At 40.4% G+C, this 21,701-nt stretch overlaps 1 long non-coding RNA gene across 1 annotated transcript in view; it reads left to right on the top strand.

Moving 5' to 3' along the window:
• LOC142070854 (uncharacterized) overlaps positions 1-21,349 on the top strand; it is a 29,933-nt gene extending 8,584 nt beyond the window's left edge. The window contains exon 4 of the long non-coding RNA XR_012666773.1: positions 21,196-21,349. This is a non-coding gene — a long non-coding RNA (uncharacterized LOC142070854). The remainder of the gene's footprint in view (positions 1-21,195) is intronic.
• The last annotated feature ends 352 nt before the right edge of the window (positions 21,350-21,701 follow it).

The following is a 21,701-nucleotide window of genomic DNA, read 5'->3' as shown; positions in this document are numbered from 1 at the left end:
GCATCAGTCCTGTAAGTGCAGAGTGTTATTGTCAGCTAGTATCCCTGTACTTTACATTATATCAGGAGCAGAAAAAATGAGACGATGGGAAGCAGAGGGGTTGGTAGGTACTTAACCCAGGAGGTGTAGCTTTTTCCTTTGTTGCAGTTTTTAACAGCTAGGGTAGGATTCTGAAAAGCACTCCTAATTGGCCTAACGCTGAAAATCCTACCTCCTGTTTGTTTTTAAAATGTTTACCTCAAAATAATGTGTTTGTTTTGTATCAATGACATTTAAATTTTGAAGGGACTGAGCGATCTTATATGGAAAGATGAAAAGAAGTGATTATAGCTTGGCTGAACAATGATTGAGGGAACCGAGAGAGGTGAGATAAATCTCGGCAGGTGTTTGCAGTCTCTGTGAACATCCAGGAGACAGATTCTACCACCCTTACGAACATGGAGTTGTGGCTTCCCCCAGGAGTAGCATTATTGATTTCAGAGTTACTGCATGTGAAGTAAGGTGCTATTCAGCATGGGAGAGGCTACCACAATCTGGCCCCAGGAAAGGAGAAGATTTCTAAGGCTGGTAGACAGGGAGACTGTCAAGGTTCCTCCCCCACTCTGAACTCTAGGGTACAGATGTGGGGACCTGCATGAAAAACCTCCTAAGCTTATCTTTACCAGCTTAGGTCAAAACTTCCCCAAGGTACAAAATATTACACCCGTTATCCTTGGAATGGCCGCTACCACCACCAAACTAATACTGGTTACTGGGGAAGAGCTGTTTGGACGCGTCCTTCCCCCCAAAATACTTCCCAAAACCTTGCACCCCACTTCCTGGACAAGGTTTGGTAAAAAGCCTCACCAATTTGCCTAGGTGACTACAGACCCAGACCCTTGGATCTTAAGGGCAATGAACAATCCTCCCAACACTTGCACCCCCCCTTTCCTGGGAAATGTTGGATAAAAAGCCTCACCAATTTGCATAGGTGACCACAGACCCAAACCCTTGGATCTGAGAACAATGAAAAAGCATTCAGTTTTTACAAGAAGACTTTTAATAAAAAATAGAAGTAAATAGAAATAAAGAAATCCCCCCTGTAAAATCAGGATGGTAGATATCTTACAGGGTAATTAGATTCAAAAACATAGAGAACCCCTCTAGGCAAAACCTTAAGTTACAAAAAAGATGCACAGACAGAAATAGTTATTCTATTCAGCACAATTCTTTTCTCAGCCATTTAAAGAAATCATAATCTAACACATACCTAGCTAGATTACTTACTAAAAGTTCTAAGACTCCATTCCTGGTCTATCCCTGGCAGAAACCAGCATACAGACAGACACAGACCCTTTGTTTCTCTCCCTCCTCCCAGCTTTTGAAAGTATCTTGTCTCCTCATTGGTCATTTTGGTCAGGTGCCAGCGAGGTTACCTTTAGCTTCTTAACCCTTTACAGGTGAGAGGAGCTTTCCCCTGGCCAGGAGGGATTTCAAAGGGGTTTACCCTTCCCTTTATATTTATGACAGAGACAAGCAGGAGTAGCAGGACAAAATCAAGCTAAAGATAATTTAGGTACAAGATTAGGAAATATTTCCAAATGAGAAGATTGTGGTGGGGTAGAAGTCTCACCGTTTGCGTCATTAAAAACTTGGCTGGACAAATCATTTGAGAATATACTTCACAGAAGGAAAATGAATTGCATGATCTAACAGGTCTTTCCTAGATCTAATTTATCTGAGTCTCTCATGCTAAGCAAAGGAATTTTAAATTAATCTTTTTTTCGCCTTGCAATTATCCGTATTCATTTTACTTATGCTAATTTATCTCCATCTATCACAGCTTCCAATTGAAGAATAATATTACTGATGGATGCCCACAAACTCTCTAAGTGGTAGATTAGCAGTCCTCTGGTTAATACCTTGCAGTTCATTGCTGCAGGATGAATACATATATTTTTAGTGCTGCAGAGATGAAGTTGAAATGACTGAAAACCTTCCCCCTTTGACCAATTAAGTTAGTTATTTCCAGCATTTCTTCGGTTTATCTTGGAAGGCTCTTGAGACGTAATAATAGGTTTCAATAGAAGGAGTCATTATCACTGTGATACAAATGAAAATACCATACTTTTAAAACAGGACATCAAATTATTTCTAGTTTAGCAAAATGATCTCTAAAGCTGTTGTGATGGCTGATGCCTGTGCAAAACTCTGGGAATTTGAAAGGGTCCATTTTATAATGGACATGAATTATTCAGCCCCTGGGATTAGTCAGGTATACAGCGCAGAATGTCACAAAATAGCTTTTCAAACTAAAATGGGTGTTACTGGTGAATTTGCCTCTAGGATATGTATCTTCATCAGCATTTATTGTAAACATCATCTGAATGATAAGACTTGAATCACTACAGTCAAATGTATTTTGTATAAGTTTGATTTTCATGTTCACATAACCAGCCAAATGCCAAGGCAAAAAGCAAGCTATGTGTTTGAGGTGATGCAAAACAAGACTGCTGATCAAATTTTGGGGGATAGGTTGTTTTGTTTGTCTACCTTTCTTGGTCTTTCTTTAGATGTGTTCTTCCTCCTTTTCCCACCATAGCCATTTTCAGTGCATCACTCAATCCTGTCTAGTTATTGTAAGCCTAATTTTTGACTCCCCATTTTGGAGGCTGGTTAAAGAAACACAGTGTAGCTTGTTAAGAAGAGAGGAGAGGGGTGAAAGGAGAAAAGCAGATTGAAGGCAGGCTGACTGGGGGTAATCCTTTAGGCAGATCCTCAGCTGAGCTCTGACAATTTACACCATTTGAGGACCTACCCCTTCATGTCTTGTCTTGTCAAAACAAAAGGGGAGAAAAAGCCTTATACTAACTTATTATTATTTACAAGCCCATAGCACATAGGAGCCCCAGTCATGGACCAGGATCTCCTCCTGCTAAGTAGTTTATGCTCACAGAACAAAAAGACAGCCCCAAAGAGCTTACACTGAGGAGAAAATGAGTAAGGGAGGAAGGGTGAAACTGTGATCACCTTACTTGAAGTCAATTGGATTTCTCCTGTGAGCAAGGTGATTACATTTGGGCCCTAAAAATCTATTTCCCCTTGCGTTGGGGGGGGGGAGCGAGAGAGAGTGTGTGTGTGTGTGTGTGAGAGAGAGAGAGAGAGAGAGAATCATTTCCCAGCGCTGGGAGTTGATGTAGATTCATCATCATAATGAAGGCTCAGTGAAATATTTTAAGGAGGTTATTCATCCCCACACAGAAATGAATGTGGGACCAGATCTTGGTATGATAGCAGTCAGCATAGCTCCCCTGAAGTCAATAGAGTTGCACTGACCTACACCACCTGAGGATGACACTCCAAGAAGTTGCTCAACTGACAGTTCTGAATATTGAAGTTATCTCCCTACCCCCTAAAAGAGGCTTAGCACGGGACTGCTGCAGTACATATTTTTTCTCCACACTATTCCACTGATATGTGCTTCAACCCTGATCTGAATGGAGTATCTTTAGGGATGAGATAACAGGTCTGTATGGATGGCACATCCAGTCCTTGGCCTCTTTGCTGATATGGCCATCAAGGACACCAGTCAAAGTGATGGCTTTTAGGATGTGTCCAACAAAACCACCAAGGCTGATGAAAATTATACAGAATCCAGCTCCAGTCCTCACCTGTCTTGCCCTCACCTCTCTCTTCTGCTCCATGGTACACTCACCTGTGCTTTTATATGTCTTGGGGACAAACATCTTTACAATGCACCCTCTGTAGTCAAGCAAGATAACATTCCCAATCCCTATCCTTTCTTTTCTCATCCCATTTTTCGACTTCTCCCCCATACCTAGTCATGACTCTCTTCCCCATTGCTCCCCTCCATTTTCAGTGTCTTCAGTCCCTTGTCCTCCCAAAACCTGTTTCTCTTTCCCCACTTGAATTGTCTCTTTTCTCCATTGAGCCCTCTCCACACACAGAGACTGCTGTCTCTCCGCATCCCATCCCACAGTCCTGGCTGTTTTCCTCTAGCTAAGTGAGACATTGATGCTACTACTGCTGAAAGTTTGGAGGTGAGCAATCAAGACAACTAGTTCTGGCTTAGTCCTGCCATCTGCTCTCAAGTGGGAACAGCTGTCACCGTGGCATGTAGCGGGTGGAAGAGGATTTGTGCTGGAAGCCTTCCTGACTCCCTGCAACCCCAATAATATGTGAGGCTTTAGCAGGGTTGCAGGAGAGTGATGGGCATTCTAAATGAAGAAATATGATGTGATACTTGGCAGGAGACTTCCTGATAAATGAAATATGAACCAATGGCTTTAGTGAATTTAGGTATTAGTCTATTGAGCCTTACCTGATGTTTATTATTATTATTATTAATTCAGAACATTTATATAGCCACCTAATATAAGTGTCACTTTACAAGCATACATAACATGTTCCTTTCCTCAGAGACATCCCACATCCAATGTTCTTATTTTTCAAAGTCCCCTGATCACCTTAAAGATGATTGAATAATTAAAGATGTGAAGAGAAGAGGCCATAAACGATGGATGTTAAGGATGGATTTGATGGAGAAGGACAATGGTAAATGTGGAGGGCCCAGTATGCCAATAGCATTACTAAACCACTTGTTATTTATTCATGAAGACGATCCTTTCAATTGAGTGAAATACCCACTCAGACTGGATATATCTGATATGGGCTGATTTCCAGAGCCACAAAGGGCAGATAGGCACTTAACTTCCATTAATGAGTTTTGGGTGCTTAACTGCCCTTCTGTGCCTTTTGGAATATCCCCCATCACGGTTATTAGAGAATGCTCACAATGTTGATATTTATATTATCGTAATTAGGCCTGAGCATTGATTGGAATGAACAGGGAAGTTCATGGCTCTGCTGTTGCACATTTTCAGCACTACATGGTTTTACTTTTAGAAAGTTTTGTTCACAACCAGGCTAGAAACACTAAAGAAAAACCCCAAACACATGATCAAAGACGACGAAATAATGAAAAAGGGTGTGTGTGATGAGGGGAATTTTTTAGCAACCACCCCGGTGCCCAAGCCACTTCCAGTGATTGGACTGGAATATTGATGATTTTGTTTATTGCCAAGAGTAGCACCTGTTGTAAGGCCTTTGCACCAGCCTTAGCAGAACAAAGGCAAAGCTGGCAGGGAGGGGTGATTGCGAGGAGTGGGCCTGACTGCATCCTCCCTGATATGCTGGGTAAGCATCTGTGAAAAAACAAAGTTGATCTATATTTGACTTCTGAGGGGGGGGGTGTGAGGGTCCAAGAGACTGTAAACTTTGCAAAAACACATCTGCATAACTAACAGCTTAAAAGTGCTTGTTTACTGGTTTTTGTTTGATGGACATGTCAATGTAATTGTAGCAGTTACGAACATATAAGGGGTAGAGGGTACTGAGGAATTTTGATTTGCCCTTTTGGATATTGAATCATAGATTTTAAGGTCAGAAGGTACCATTATGATCATCTAGTCTGACCTCCTGCACAACGCAGGCCACAGAATCTTACCCACCAACTCCTGTAACAAACCCCTAACTTATGTCTGAGCTACTGAAGTCCTCAAATTGTGGTTTAAAGACTTCAAGGTGCAGAGAATCCTCCAGCAAGTGACCCGTGCCCCACACTGCAGAGGAAGGCAAAAAAAACCCAGGGCCTCTGCCAATCTGCCCTGGCAGAAAATTCCTTCCCGACCTCAAATATGGCGATCAGCTAAACCCTGAGCATGTGAGCAGGACTCACCAGTCAGACACCCAGGAAAGAATTCTCTGTGATAACTCAGATCCCACCCCATCTAACATCCTATCACAGGCCATTGGGCATATCTACCATTAATAGTCGAAGATCAATTAATCTCTTGGAATCCCCAGCAACAAGCAGATAGCTGGCCACTTGAACCTGGTCATTTGACCACTCCAGACCTGAGTAACTATTGTTTGGGAGAGCTCTCTAGCCCGTTGTGTTTGTATGTGCTTGAGACTAAATAAAGCCGAGACTTTGAGTAAAAGCATTCTGGTGAGAGTGCTGGGGACTAATAAAGTGAGTGCTTTAAGTAAAAGCACTTTATATGGTGTGATTTGTGCCAACCACATAGCAGATGGAGGTGCTGCATCTTCCTTGGTTGATTTCCTGATACCACCTCGCAGACAGCTTTGGATTTAGGGAACCCTATGTGCACCTTGTCCCTTCTAGGAATAGCGGCCATAACTGTGGCCATTCCCACAAGCTCTGTAGCTTTCTCCAGGTTGATATGAAAGCATTAAAGACTGCTGGAAGTGACTTGTATGAAATACAATCCATTTCCCTTGGTGCTAGAAGTGCACAAGACTCTTTAAATGATGTTTACTTGTTTCCTTAAGGCAAAACTAGACAGTCATGCATCTTTATGTGCTGCTTTTCTTGTGAGATGAAGAAACTAAACCAGGATCAAAGACTCTCTTAGGGCATCTTGAGGAAAGGCCTTAATTCAGCAGCCCCGCTCCTATTCAGCAAAGCAGGTAGGTATATAACTTTACTGAACAGGGATGGACTTAAGCATAGGCCTAAATGCTTTCCTGAATTGATGCTTTACAGCCAGTGTGTGAGTTTAATGTTTCTACATTACCATGCTGAGTTGTCTTTCTTTTTCAACAGGTGTGTATTAGAATGAAAGAAATAGACCCACACAAACTTGCGGTCACTTGGGAAGTTAGAACTCAGTGCCTCTAGACACCTCTTTTTTTCATCTTGTATTTATTTCTCCCTCTTCTTTATAAATTGATAAGCCTTAAGTAGGTCAGGTGGCTGAGGAAACCAGCTGCAGCGATCTGTACACTATGATTTACTTAATCAGCTGAACACTGCAAGCCTACTTGGGCAGCCTTGCATGAAGCATTGTAGAGATGAAAAAGGGTATCAGACTAGAAACGAGGTTATCAGAGGTCATACAGGGAGCACTCCAGGGTCTGCAATTAAGCCCACTATTCAGTGCTTTGTGTCTCAGCTTTTATAGTTATCTAGATGTGTTCTACAAAGCCTCTTTATTTGGAGTGTAATTTATGGTCTCTGCTGTGTTTACAACTGCAACCATCTGTAGCTGTGATTCCTACTTCTATTTATGTCAAATGATTCCTCACCAACTTCGCTACATTTTCAACTGTGCTAAATATAACTTTGCCCAATTGTACACTGCTTAAATAAATTCGAAATTGTACAGTTCTCCACTCTGCAAAACCATCAGTGACAATTTATGAGCAGACAGCCCTTCTCTTTAAGAACGTTACTATTTATCTGGCTACTCTAGAGATGATTTGAGTTCAACTGTAACTATTTGGTTACCTTAAAACACTTACTCTGGTAGACTTTATAAATTACCAGCTTCACTCATAACTCATTGTTAATGTATTAGTCTTTAGCATAGAGACTTGCAAAAAACCCTTCTTCTGTAGATAGATTAATTTTGAAAGACTTTATTAATTATTATGTGTTGTAGTAGTGCCTAAGAGTCAGAGTGATGGACTAGGCCCCCATTATGTTAGGCACCGTTGTCATGGGGTACACTCACCACTGGGGTGCCTCCTTGTTGCTCATCTGGAGATTAGCTTTTAACTGGTCTGACACCCCTCTATCAGTTGCTCACCCCAGGGTCTCTTTCTCTCTCTCCAGACTCAGGTTACTCCCTCTTTGTGGCATGGCCCTTCAGCCAGCTCAGTGTCATTTTTCCTTTAAGGGGTATCAAAATCCCGCTGTATGAACTATCTCATGCAATCTACCAATCCACTGCCCCAATTGTGCCACTTCCCTGGTGGCTGGTAGGGGAACCTGGGCCCGCCCCCAACTCCAGCTTCCAGTCCAGGAACCCTATGTCTATCAACCATGGTCTATGCAATCCCAGACCCTGTTGCTGTTTCTTTGGGATCCTTCCTACCTTTCTTCTCTAGCTCTGGCCCCCTCTGGGTTACCACTGGAGCTTCGTCTGCTCCCTGTGGCTATTTCACCCCCTCTTAGATTCTTGCCAGTGTCTGTATTCCCAGGCAGGATCCCAAGGCTTACTCTTTTCCAGATCCCATCCTTGTCTCTTCTTTAAGGAGTGACTTCCTGCATCCCCTTTTCATTCATCGCTTCCTGGTTTTATACCAACTCAGCTGGCCCCAGCCTAACTGGGTTTCAACATCATTTAGAGCTATCAGCCCTGACTTCCCTTCAGATGCAGCCTATCATGGGCTTAGATGGTCCTTTCTGTGTAGTCAGGCTTTGGGTGGGGTAGACACTTAACATAGCTGTGAAGACACAGAACAAAAAAATGGTCCATGCCACAAAGAGACTACAATCTTGGTAAGAAAATCTCATGGTAAGCTGGGCATAAGCAAATAACATGTTTAGTATGGCCAAATGTAAATGTATATCTCTAGGAACAAAAAGAAAAGGAGTACTTGTGGCACCTTAGAGACTAACCAATTTATTTGAGCATAAGCTTTCGTGAGCTACAGCTCACTTCATCGGATGCGTACTGTGGAAAGTACAGAAGATCTTTTTATACACACAAACCATGAAAAAATGGGTGTTTACCACTACAAAAGGTTTTCTCTCCCTCCTCCGTACTCTCCTGCTGGTAATAGCTTATCTAAAGTGATCACTCTCCTTACATTGCGTATGATAATCAAGGTGGGCCATTTCCAGCACAAATCCAGGTTTTCTCTTCCCTCCCCCCTTTCTAAAAGAAAAAGGGGCGGGAGAAGAAAACCTGGATTTGTGCTGGAAATGGCCCACCTTGATTATCATACGCAATGTAAGGAGAGTGATCACTTTAGATAAGCTATTACCAGCAGGAGAGTGCGGAGGAGGGAGAGAAAACCTTTTGTAGTGGTAAACACCCATTTTTTCATGGTTTGTGTGTATAAAAAGATCTTCTGTGTTTTCCACAGTATGCATCCGATGAAGTGAGCTGTAGCTCACGAAAGCTTATGCTCAAATAAATTGGTTAGTCTCTAAGGTGCCACAAGTACTCCTTTTCTTTTTGCGAATACAGACTAACATGGCTGTTACTCTGAAACCTCTAGGAACAAAGAATTTAGGCCATACTTACAGGATGGGGGTCTCTATCCTAAGAAGCAGTGACTTTGAAAAGACTTGGGGGTCCTGGTCAATAATCATAAACAGGATCTTGACTAGGAGCATAGATGATATTTTACCTCTGCATTTAGCACTGGTGTCACTGATGCCAGAATACTGTGTCCAGTTCTGGTGTCCACAATTCAAGAAGGATGTTGAAAAATTGGAGAGGGTTCTGAGAAAAGTCACAAGAATGATTAAAGGATTGAAAAACATGCCTTATGGTGATAGACTTAAGCAGCTTAGTCTGTTTTAACAAAGAGAAGGTTTAGGGGTGATCTGATCTCAGTCTGTAAGTACCTACTTGAGAAAAAAATATTTAATAATGAACTCTTCAATCGAGCAGACAAAGGTATAACAAGATCCAATGACTGGAAGTTGAAATTAGACAAATTCAGATAGGAAATAAGGTATACATTTTTAACAGTGAGAGTAATTAACTGTTGGAACAATTTACCAAGGATTGTGGTAGATGAGCTATCACTCCCAATTTTAAATCAAGATTTTTTTTTCTGAAAGATATACAGTAGTAAAAAAATGAATTATTTTGAGTAAGTGCTATGACCTGTGTTATTCAGGAAGTCAGATTATATGATCACTGTGGTCTCTCTTGACCCTAGAATGTATGAATCTAAGGATAAAATGAGACAACAGGTATTTACACACAGACTTGAGGAGCGGACACTAGGAAATAATGAGGCAATATTGGTCAACATGATAACACTAGCTTGGCACAGCAGCTGCCTAACTGTTGACAAGGTTTTTATAGGCATTTGTATTACACCATTGGTGTACATGGGGTTTTACCCATATAAAAATTAAGGTCATTGCCCAGAAGATCTTACAATTTTAAGACTCAGTCTAACAATGCAGTCAAGTCACTTGATTGGACTGAGCCCTAAATTAGATAGAGAACTCAACAATGCTACTTTGAGCAATAGAGAAGAGTGAAAGGAGATTTTAGCACCCCCCAGAAAAGAAAAATGTGGCAATCATTTGTCAGTCACTATTGCCTCTTTGAGTGATATAAGTCTTGGCTGTGTTTTATTATTGTGAAGACTGGGGTTATTGCTATGCAAAAAATTTTGGTCTACATGCTTTGTACAAATATTATGAATATATTTTCACTACAGTCAGCCCAAATCTCTGATATTTCTGCTTTGTGTAAATGGCTACCCTGTTATGCCATCCACAGCTAGGGTACCTATAGCACCAGCATAGTCAAATACATTAAGACCCCAGTTCAACAAAGTACATTAGCATGTGGGTATCTTTAGAAATGTGAGTAATCCCAGTGACTTCAAAAATACATTTGGAAGAGTTGCAGAGTAACGGTGCCTTGTTCTGTATCTGAGGACAATGCCTGTTGTAGCCTCTACTAGGGCAGTGCTTCTGGACACCATTCCAAACTCACAGGAGAGCCTAAAAAAACCACGGTCTGTTACTCTTTCTCTGAGTGATTTAAATGCTGTCCAGTTCTTTGAAGGACATTAGTGGAAATATAACAAGAGCAGTAAAATTTACATCCCACGACATAGGGAATCTGAGTGGGGAATGGAAACACAATGAGAAAAATATAAGATGTGTACTGATACTAATCTGTGTCCTTTGTTATAGGGCGAGTGGAAATAGAATTTTAGGAAGGCAGCTGAGATGCTTGAACTAGATTCCTAGTATTTCACATTACACCTATATGGGTGAATGCTTTATATTTAAGATGGTACTTACACCTTAGCTATGTCATCTGTGTCCACTTTTAGACTTTCCTTGGAACTGTGAATTTTCAACAGTTTACCGGACATGGTGGGCCAAATATACTTGTAAATTGTTTGGGAATTTCCATAAAACCAGTGTGGGGTGATGTGTAATCCTGGCCCACCCATCCCTGTCTTCAGACCTTCAAGTCCCTTCCTCGCTAAATGATGATGTGTAGAGAACCCTCCGTTGGCTTTAGAGGATGTCATGGAAGTGGTTGATTTTTGCCTCTTCTTCTTGAGAGTGGGGGAGATCTGTCCATAATCCAACACAAGCGTTTCAAGGTTTAATAATGGCCAAAATGACACATTTTTTCGAGTTCAAATCCAAAATGGCATCTACGATTCCATGGGTTCCACAGAACAAACCTAATAGCTGTCACGTCAACTGAAAAATTATGAGAAACTCCCAAGATGGAACAAAGAAAGTTTAGATTTTAACCTGAGAGTTTCAAACACAACAACCCGAACAAGTTTCACAAGCCATCCATTGTCACAGTTGTACTCTACATGAGCAGCTAAAAATGTAATTGGAAGGGGGTGCAATGATACTTTTGTATTCATAATCTGTTCATCCAAAGGTCCAATTATGAATCTAATACATTTCCATTTTTTCCATAGTGGTAGTTTAGAAATATTTACTCTGTGCAACCTTAACTACATTCCATATATAATAAAAAAGTATTGTCATATATTGTATGTATACACAGTAGAGATATGCCACAAGGGTGAAGCTCATCTGTTCTGGAAATAGAGCATTCACAGAAGCTGCTGTAAGACTGTGAAATGAACTTCCCCAAGAATTAAGGACCATCACAAACCTTCATCACCTTCCACTCCAAGTGCAAGACACATTTCCTTGACCTTGCTTTCTCTGATATGAACACATAGTATTTAAAAAACATACCAAAACAAAATGCTACATTGAACACACTGTTCCCCTCCCCTTCTCCCATCCCATGCCCAGGGAGAGGTTAGGAGAAAAAACAAACCCCATGTGACAGATGTTAGTCATGTCACTTAGTGTTACTGGAAGGCACTTGGATACTACAGCCATGAGGATGGTTTAAGAACATATATAGAGTAGAAGAGGTGCACAAAGTAAAACAAAATTCCTCTTCCTCTCCCCTTCAAGAAAACAGAGAGCACTGAGAGCCTAAATGTCCCCTCAGTTATATCCATGGAATTCCACTGTTTCAAATTCTGTGCTGTCTTACACTCTGCAGCTCCTTTGAAATTAATATGGCTGCATGAGTGTTGCAAAGAATGTATCCATCTATAATGAATCTATGCAATTTCAACTAGTTGAAATAAAAACTGAAATTTACATTTTCTAACGTATTGCTCGTTTATGCTTCAAGCAAGCAAAAACCAATTCACAAGAGAGAGAACTAGACCCTGATCTTGCAACTGGCCTTATATATGTCAACTCCTCAGCTTCCATGGAACCCTATTTTCTTGAATGCAGTTTGAGAACAGAGAATTGCCTGTGTGGAGTCAGTTGCAGGATTGAGGCGTTGGTCCTTAAAGTAGCAGCATAAGAGTTTCAGCTAAGAAATGCTTATTTACCTGCTGGAGCTGAATCAAGAAGCTCTGAAATGCCTGCTGCTGATTCAGTGAGAATGAGTTTTATTTCTCACCAGGCCTGCTGTAAACACAGTGGAAAAATTACATTTCACACCAATGCCTTATGTGGATTTAGAAAACCCCTTGCTCCCCGCCCCTTCTATTTTTGTGATAATTTCATACGAACGCATCCTTCAATTGTATTAAAAGTAAGACCCTAAAACTGATCTTAATGAAAAGGGTGGGGGAAGGGGAATCTCACTCTTACTTTATTTATAGCTTCATGCTCAGAGATCAGAAGACGACATCCATTATTTGTTCAAATCATATTAAAGACAAGAGTGACGGCAATAGAACATCTTGCCATAAAACTACAGAAAAGCTGCTGCTGCTTTTCTCTTTCCTTTGAAGTCAGAGGGAGTTGCTCAGTATCCTGCAGCAGGAAAACTGGGAGGTTAAGGATTTCAGACCTGATGCTTGACCAATAAGCACCAACCTCTCTGTTATACCTTCTTTTTCTCTCCCCCATGCCCACTCCAGCCCACATAAGATATTTGATCTAACTAGTTCAAGTAACAATCGCAGTGAAGCCGCGCAAGGGGCAGCATATGGTAGCCATTCACGTATACACTCAGCATCCTGGACAGGATTGTACAGCCTGTCCTTTCACAACTTCACTCCTACAGTACCACCCAGAATCCTGGTTAATTACCTGCAGAGCTACTGGGCCCAAGCGAATTAGATGAAAGCTAGCTTGGGGATGTCTACAAGTGCTGCACTTACACCTCTGATCGCAGTGTAGACCTACCTTATGGGGGGTGTAGTGGGCATATGGGAGAGAGGAAGGTGGGACAGGTGCTTATTGGTCAAGAATCAGGTTGCAACCACACCCTGAGATTGAAATATAAACACACCCTTAAGATCAACCTCCAAAGGTTACCGGTGTGTATTTAAGGCTAAATCCTGCTTTGACTTTAGGCAGTAGTTCTGATGAAATTCAGTGGAGCTATCTGCCTGAATAATAGAAGCAATATCTGGCCCTTGCTGCGTGTATAGTTAGACCTTGAAAGATGGAGGTACATGATATCTTAAGGTTTATGTGTTTGTTCTGTTTTTCAATATTTCTTGCAAATTAACTGGATTATATCAGCAATGAAGTAACACTTGATCCTTTTGAAAAACAGTAACACTCTTTATTTTGAGATGAAAGGAAGCTTCATGTGTGTTTATATTTCACATTTACACTCAGCACAAAAGGACAACTGGGAAGTTAAAAAGTTTAACATGTTATCTTTTACAAATGTATCAAATTGTTAGTGTTAATTACCCATCAAAAATAGTAAAATCTGTTTTAAAAGCGAAGAGCACAGTATTTGCATAAGTTTCCAATTAGAGGCTTTTTTCTTTTTTCTTCTTTTTTTTTTTTTACAAATACAAACTAAAAATATGCATTGTAGAGGGGATTACCAATAATATTTTTAATTTAAAATTTAGCTTTCCAACAGTGACCTAAAATAGTTGCTCACAATTTAAATCATTTCTTTAAAAAAATCATTGTGTGACTTTGAGTCACTTTGATCTCCAAGGACTCAAATCTGGTTTAGGTTACTAGCTCAAGTAATTAGACAATCTTAGCTTGCTCCCAAGTGGACACTAACACTGCTATACTCTTTAGCAAATACTTTGTTCAAATGAAGGTCGGTTTAAATGCTCATGGAAACTGAATCATTTTACAAATTTCCCATGAGTGTTAACTTAAAACCTGGCCTGATAAATATTTCCAAAGAGATCAGTTATTCTAAATTATCAGTTTATTAAAGGATGCAAATAATTTAAGTCTAAAAATATTTTTTCATATTCTTACCATTCTGTTTAGAGAGATCATTGAAATAACAATTTCACCTTCTGATGGACAAGACCGCTTCCCCTGAAATTCAATAGGAACTATACATGTGCCTCCACGAACGGAATGTAATGATACAAATTGGTCTTGATTCCATAAAACCTGACAATATCCTTTGTGGAAAACTTAATCTGGACCTGAATATCTGAAAGTCAAATTAATTGAATTTGCATTTCTCAGCACTTAACGCATGAAATGCAATAACTGAGAAATTTTCAGTCCATCCAAATCTGGGATATAGACTCATCGGAGTGGAAGGGATCTGGAGTGCTCATCTAGTCCAGTCCCCTGCACTCATGGCAGAACTAAGTATTATGTAGATGATCCCTGACAGTTGTTTGTCTAACCTGCTCTTAAAAACCTACAATGATAGAGATTGCATAACCTCCCTGGGCAATTTATTCCAGTGCTTAACCATCCTGACAGTTAAGAAGTTTTTCCTAATGTTCAACCTAAACCACCCTTGCTGCAATTTAAGCCCATTTATTCTTGTCTTGTAAATACTGGAAATCTTATGAGAAAATGTGTTATCAGTCCAACTTCTTGATCAAAGATTTTTTTTTAAGCTTCCAATGTGCATCTGAGCATATCTGAACCAAGCCTCTGAACTCTCTGAGGCTCATCCATCATGCTCTGTCATACAGCATTGTAATATGACTGTAGCATGCCGGAGGGAACATGTGTGCCAGTATAGGAGATTGCAAATATAAGAATGCAATCTGTTTTGAAAAATCTCCTGCCCTTTGTGTTTATTACATTCTCAAGGAAGGAATTACCCTGAAGAATTGTATTTGTATTTATTACATTCTCAAGGAAGGAATTACCCTGAAGAATTAGTTTGGTTTTACAACCTGATTCTTTTAAAATTTCCCAAGCGTAGAGTTAGCCACAGCATCTCAGCTAAATGCCAACTTACTGCAGTTTCAGTTAATTATATTGTTCTCCATCTCTTGAAATCATTGTGCAATAGCACTGGAGATGTTCAGATCTCTAGCTACACAAACATCATAAACAATCCACTCAAGGTCTCTCCCCGCATCTCACCAAAAGCACAGAGACTCAACTCCTGCCATGACCATATCATCGGGGTGGCCAAACTTGCTGACCCTCCAAGTCACATATGACAATCTTCAGAAGTTCGAGAGCCAGGGCACACCTGCCAGGACTCGGGGCTTCAGCCCCTTTCCTGCTGAAGCCTCAAGCCCCAGCAGGTGTGCCCCACAGGGCTGGAGTTCCGAGACCCCCATCCCCATTGGGAAGAAGCCCCTACCCCACCAGCCTGCTTGAAAGCAGAGGTCCCAAGCTCACCTCCCCCAGTCTGGTAGGTAGAGAACGTGGGGAGAGGGCAGAGGGCTCCGTGAGCTGCACTTTAAGGAGCTGCATGTGGCTCGTAAGCCACAGTTTGGCCATCCTTGCCATACCTGTTTCACAGTCCTGTACCTTTGTGGGCCTTCCATCCTCACTCCTACTGCTACATCACAGACAGAATACCTGGGTGTTACTATGTGTTATAAGCTAATGAGGCATGCAAGTCATTTCCAATTATACCACTACATTATGTATTCTACAGTCCACTTACTTTAGAGAAAGGTGAGTTTGGAAGCATTTTGGAGCACTTTAGGCATTTTTAAGAGTTCATTATTCATTATTAGTGGCCAAAAATATTAAGTATGTAATTAAAAATTTCAAAAGAAATTACAGGGTTTTTTTTTTGTCCTAAGAATTTTTTTTCATTTGGGTGAGGAACCCCACTCCGCATGCAGGCACGTATTTTCTTCACTATTTTTACTTTTTTCTTGTTTTATCCACTGAAAAAGTAAAACAGCAACTGTGTATGTGTGTGGGGGGGGGGAGGGAATCCACTAATCTGACTCTTCTCCAGGACTGAATGGAGTCTTTCAGTCTCCAACCACTGTAATTTTCAGTTAGAAATTCAGCATTTGGGGACAGGAAGCATTCATTTCATTTGTGGTTTTTTTATAGTAGTTGTTTGAAACTGTTCAGAGTTTTAGAAATTAGAAGTATTCCTGGATAAAATGGATTAGTAGGCAGAGTACAGATAAAATGGTCAAAGGTATGTGTTGCGCCTATGTGTAATAATAACAACATCACTTAGCATTTATATAGCTATCATAGAATCCTGGAGAAAACACTTAATTACCTTACAAATTGATCTGCACAGTTTTAGATTTTTATGGATCCCTGGCTCAAATACTAATCACTTTTATGGTAAGAAAATGCCTAAGCAAAGTTTCAGTTTACAAAACTGAAGCAAGAGCATTCAGCTTGAAAGTATCATCTATTTGGTTTGTATTATCCACAAACTGGCCCAGTCCTTTCTTATTATCCTTCTGTGAATAGCTGGATGCTTTTCCCAAAGGTGTATTTTTTCTGCTTACATCACTGAGTTTACATGTCAGCAGTAATCGCAACATCCAATCTAATCTCATTTAAACTCTTAAAGTGCTGTTGTTTGATCATGTGTGTATTCCTGTTCCATTCCCATTCTCCCTGGTCATGGACATCTAAAATGATTCCTCCATGTGGTGTTGATCTGCTTCCCTATTAAGTCCTTATTTACCCAGTATTGTATATAGTAACCTTTGGGATTCTGTGGAACTTTAAGCAAATCTTATGTGACCTAGTTATAGTATGTGTTGTTGATAACATGTAGGGACTGAAGTCATTGCTGGCTACACACTTCTAAAGCACAGCTGGTGGTGTCAGTTTGTTCCCTAGTACAGAGGTGTTCACATCATAGAACTCACAACAAAAATTAACATAAATTGGTACTCTGTATTGTGACATTGTTGTGATCCCCAGAATTTGCAGACTTGGGGGGGGGGGGGCAAAGGATGTAAGTGACTTGCCCTAGATCACACACCAAATTAGTGGCAGAGGCAAAACTTTTACCTGTCTAAAATCTAGCTCAGCTTTTGTTTAAAGTTTCAACAAACATAACGTATAGCACACATGGTTCATGTGTTCCCAGCCAGACCATCCTCTTAGCAGCAAGCAGTCATACCTAGAAGGTACAGGAGTAATTATGACTAATCAATTTAGCAAATTAGAGACACCCAGCCAAGAATGTTAAAAATCAAGTAAATCTAATGCATGATTTTTTTTTATTTATTTATTTTTTAAGATAAGCATGATTGTGTAATGAGAGGCCTGGACTTCACATGCTCCATGGCCATCTTGTGTTTGGACTTGGCATAACCCACAGCCATTTTGTATGCTCAGTCACCCTAAGTTTGAAACAAAACTATAGAGTCAAGAGAATTTGGCTTTGGCTTTGGCTTAGGCTTAGCCAGCTAGAGAAGTATCAGATGTAGCATTACTAACAGGGACAGATACAGTAAAATCACAGGTTCATGGGAATAGAAGGTCCATATTCGCAATAGAATATGCAAGCTAACCTTGAGTTTCTGAAAGTTTCTTACTAGTGTCTGTGTGAGTTTTTGTTAAAAGTTGCTTTTGCTGATAAGTAGAAATTAAAAGGTTTTGCTGTTGCTAGGAAAATGGTTTTAGCTCACTGGGGTTTATGCTTGGTGAAATTTATTTTATAGTCATGCTTCAATTAAAATAATTGGTGAAGGCATAAATAAGAGAAACCCTCATTTCAGCTATATAATGAGGGTCAAAAGACAAGCTCTTTGGAACTTAACTCTGGAACACAGCTCAAGACCAGAGCTGCCAGAACTCTTAATCCCTGCAGGACCATACTGTGGAGCCCCAGATCAGTCATGATCCTGACTGGTCATCAAAAGAAGTCTGTCTGCTTTATTGGGAGTGTTGAGCATTAGATGCTTGGCATGTATATTCGGCTGATGAATTGTTAATTTCTAATAAATACATGTACATGTTTAAGGACACTGTGTGAAGGCTCTTTCACTGGGAAAAGATTCCACTAACCCACAGAGGGGCATTGCAACCCAGCGCCCAGGGAGGGTAGGTGGTGGGAGCCCTAAATTGTGCAGGGAACAGTTGTGTCCTGATGCCATTGTGAGTCTAGCTATGTGCTGACTGATTCCTGGTATCTATTATCTGAGTCTGAGTTTTCCTGACTCTTTTATGAATGTCAGCTGATGGAAGTATCTGCCTAAAGAAGGGGATAGGATGAAGTTTCGCTTCTTTTCTCAGAATGGACTGGAATTATCTAAAGATATAGCTGATAATTATCCATCAGTGCATGGATCTGATGATGCTCTAATATAAGAGAGAAATCCATCACTGAACTATGCCTGAATTGAATTGAGCCCTATATGTCTGTAATTGAAAACGAAGCTAGATCCAAATCCCCATCTAATCTCACCAGGTGTTTCACTGATAAAACATTTTGTAAATAAATTCAAAACTGCATAACCCTTAACATGGAACCCATTGCCCCAGGAGGTCATTGAGGCTAAGGATTTAACAAGATTCAAAACAGGATGCAATATTTGTAGGGATATGAAGAATAGAGTTTCCTGCTTTAATGAAAACAAAAAATTGGTAAGGGTTATTAAACTTTGTGCTTTATGGCTTAAGCCAAACTCTATCTATCAGGGAACAGAAGTAACCTATGCAGGGAACAGATTATCCCACATCTGCCCACTGTGGGATTCTTACACTTTCCTCTGAATCATCTGGTGCTGGCCACTGTTGGTGCTAGCATACTGGACTAGAGGGACCTTGGGTCTGATCCAGTGTGACAGTTCCTATGTTTCTAACTATGTTTATAACCCAGCAGGGTAGATTACTTTCCATCCTTTCAGGGATCCTAAAGGTAGATACCAGGCAGTTTACTGTGTGAAATCTCTGTCTGATTATACTAAAAAATCCTTCAATGTTCAATGCTGCCATGCTGTTTTTCATAGGAATAGAGATTTGCCTCTTTTCCTCTCCTATAATACTGTGGAGCACACTGTCTGCTGGTTAGTTACCAGTCTCCGTTACAAAGATAATGCATTTTAGTGGTGTGTGTACATTCCCACACACCCCATTACTATTCTTTTGGGATGGAGAGTATATATCGACACATAGACTCTAATCTCCCTTGCAGTGATAACTCGATTGAAGTCAGTAAGGATCAGAGCTTCAAAAGAGCTCAGCTCCCATTTGGGCATCAAAGCAGGTGGTGAAATTTCTAAAAAGAGTCCAGCACCTTGGAGTCTGGTCCTTATTTAGGTGCCTACATTTGAACTCAGCTCTTTTGCAAATCGGGGTCCAGTTTTGGATGCTGAACACTTGAAAATCTGTTCTAGGGTGATACTACTGGTAGAAACAGAGTATGTGAGATCAGAATCAGGCCCATGGTTTGTAAAGAACTGTGGATTCCTTCAGAATGAAAGACGTTATAGAACTATAAAAAATAATATTTGATGTGGCCTTTAATGTAGACAGCAATTTATTGCATGCTTCTGAAAGATATATGCTGTTTCTGCATGTGCAGTTCCCACTAGAATTTAGGAGAGTTACACAGAGGTATCCAAAAGATAATGAAGTGAAGTCGTTTGTATGAAATTGACTCCTCAGGTCACTGTGTCCAGTGTAGCAATTGCAGAGCAGTAACTAAACAGTTAATCCATCACACTTTCAGCAACAGTTTTCAAACTGTCAGCGTATCGAATACAGTCACTGTGACAGCCTGTGCCTTTCTACCCCACCATTTCTAACAATCTGCTTTCTAAATTGTTCTCAGGGAGCTACTCTGTCCACTAGACTGCCTTGTTTACAAGGCTATCAACCAGCTGTGATGTATTAATTGAGAGCACGATGTTAGGCTTCGCTGCCTGTGATTTCCAAAATAACAAATCTGTGGTCTGTAAGAGAACAGACTCCCTTTTCCATTGCCCTCCTGAGAGGAAAACTAGATTGTCACATGTAACATTATTGATGCCTTTGCCTGTTGGAACTATACGCAAGGTTCCAGTGAGAGAGAAACAAAACAATTAATGCGGCGTCAAATGGATCTGGGTATCTAATGGCAAGATACAGTAACAGAGTGGCAAAAGTTCCATAATCAAGCAGAAAGACTAATTGTTGGAAGGCATCATTGGGGGCATGCATTTATTTAATAGAATAAACAAAGTCTTGGACTTTACTCAATTTTCACTCAGTCCTTTCTCAAGCAAAACTCTCATTGACTTAAATGGGAATTGTGGGTGCTCAGCACCTCTCAAGATTTGGCCAGTGGCAGCTTTGGTTAGTAAGGACTGAGTAGAAATTAAATTGAATGAGGACTTCAGGATTTGAGCCCGAAGGTACCAATTTAATGGCTAGTGGTTTTGTTATGTCTTAATGTTGCCTGTAAGATCTTTATATTTGCGTTTGCCACATCTCAGGGTGGAAGCAAACATTTTAAGAATTTCACAGATCAGAGATAAAATGGCACAAAATCAACCATATATATTATTTTATGTTTCTCATAATTTGATGGGGTTTTTTTTCCAGCTTTGCCTTCAGCAGTTCAGTTTCTGACAAAACAGTTGTTGCTTGCTCACATTACTTGTTCTTTGATTGCCATATCACTGTCCACACTCAGAAGAAACATTGCATCACTGCCTTTCCTGTGCCCTTGGCGTGGATCTGGAGGCTTACTTAGAACCAGGCCTCCACAGAACAGAGAGCATGAGCAGAGGGTCCCGTTGAGGAGCAATGACTTTTTGGTCTTCTTTAAAAACAATATTCTAATAAACATGGAAGCCTAAAATGTCCCATGTGTGTGACTGCTAAAGACCCAACCTCTTAAATCCTCTTAAATCCTGGATTCTGTAGGCAATCCAATGGAGTTAAGGAAACAACAGATAGAACCTGTCCTTTGAATGGCTGAGAGTGTGAGAGGAGGAGTTTCCAAATAAATGCTTCTCTTTGTCCTTATCATTCTTTCCATCCTTTCCGTGCAGGTGATGGAACCAAAGAACCATCGTTCAGAGAGGACTGAGTTGAGAACTGCACACATCTGACAGAAGGTATCAGAGGAACCTGGGGCTGTAGTAATGGAGCTGAAATTTAGATACAGCAATGGCAATACCTATCACTTTATTCTTTGCCATTTTGCTTCTGGTAGGTGCATCATAATTATGTTGGGGTGCAATATTTATTTCTAGGATAACACTAAATTATTATTTTTTCTATACCGATTTAAGGCAGTGGTAAAAATCACTGCAGCTTTTCTTTTGCAGCTGATATTTTTCAGGGTGAATAGAGTTAAGACAATGCTGAGTACATCTGAAAATCTTATACTTAAAGGGCATCTTCATTTCCAAGAACAGATGTCCACAGATGACATTACTTTAAACACTGAAGCAGGAAAAGCATTCATTTGCCATTTGGACCTACTGATTGCAACCGAAAAAGAACATAGTCCACATTATATAAAAGGCAAAAAGTATAAAATAAGGCATTGTAC

Source organism: Caretta caretta, chromosome 2 (genome assembly GCF_965140235.1).
Source record: "Caretta caretta isolate rCarCar2 chromosome 2, rCarCar1.hap1, whole genome shotgun sequence".
Taxonomy (NCBI): Eukaryota; Metazoa; Chordata; order Testudines; family Cheloniidae; genus Caretta; species Caretta caretta.
This window is presented reverse-complemented; position numbering and strand designations above follow the sequence as displayed.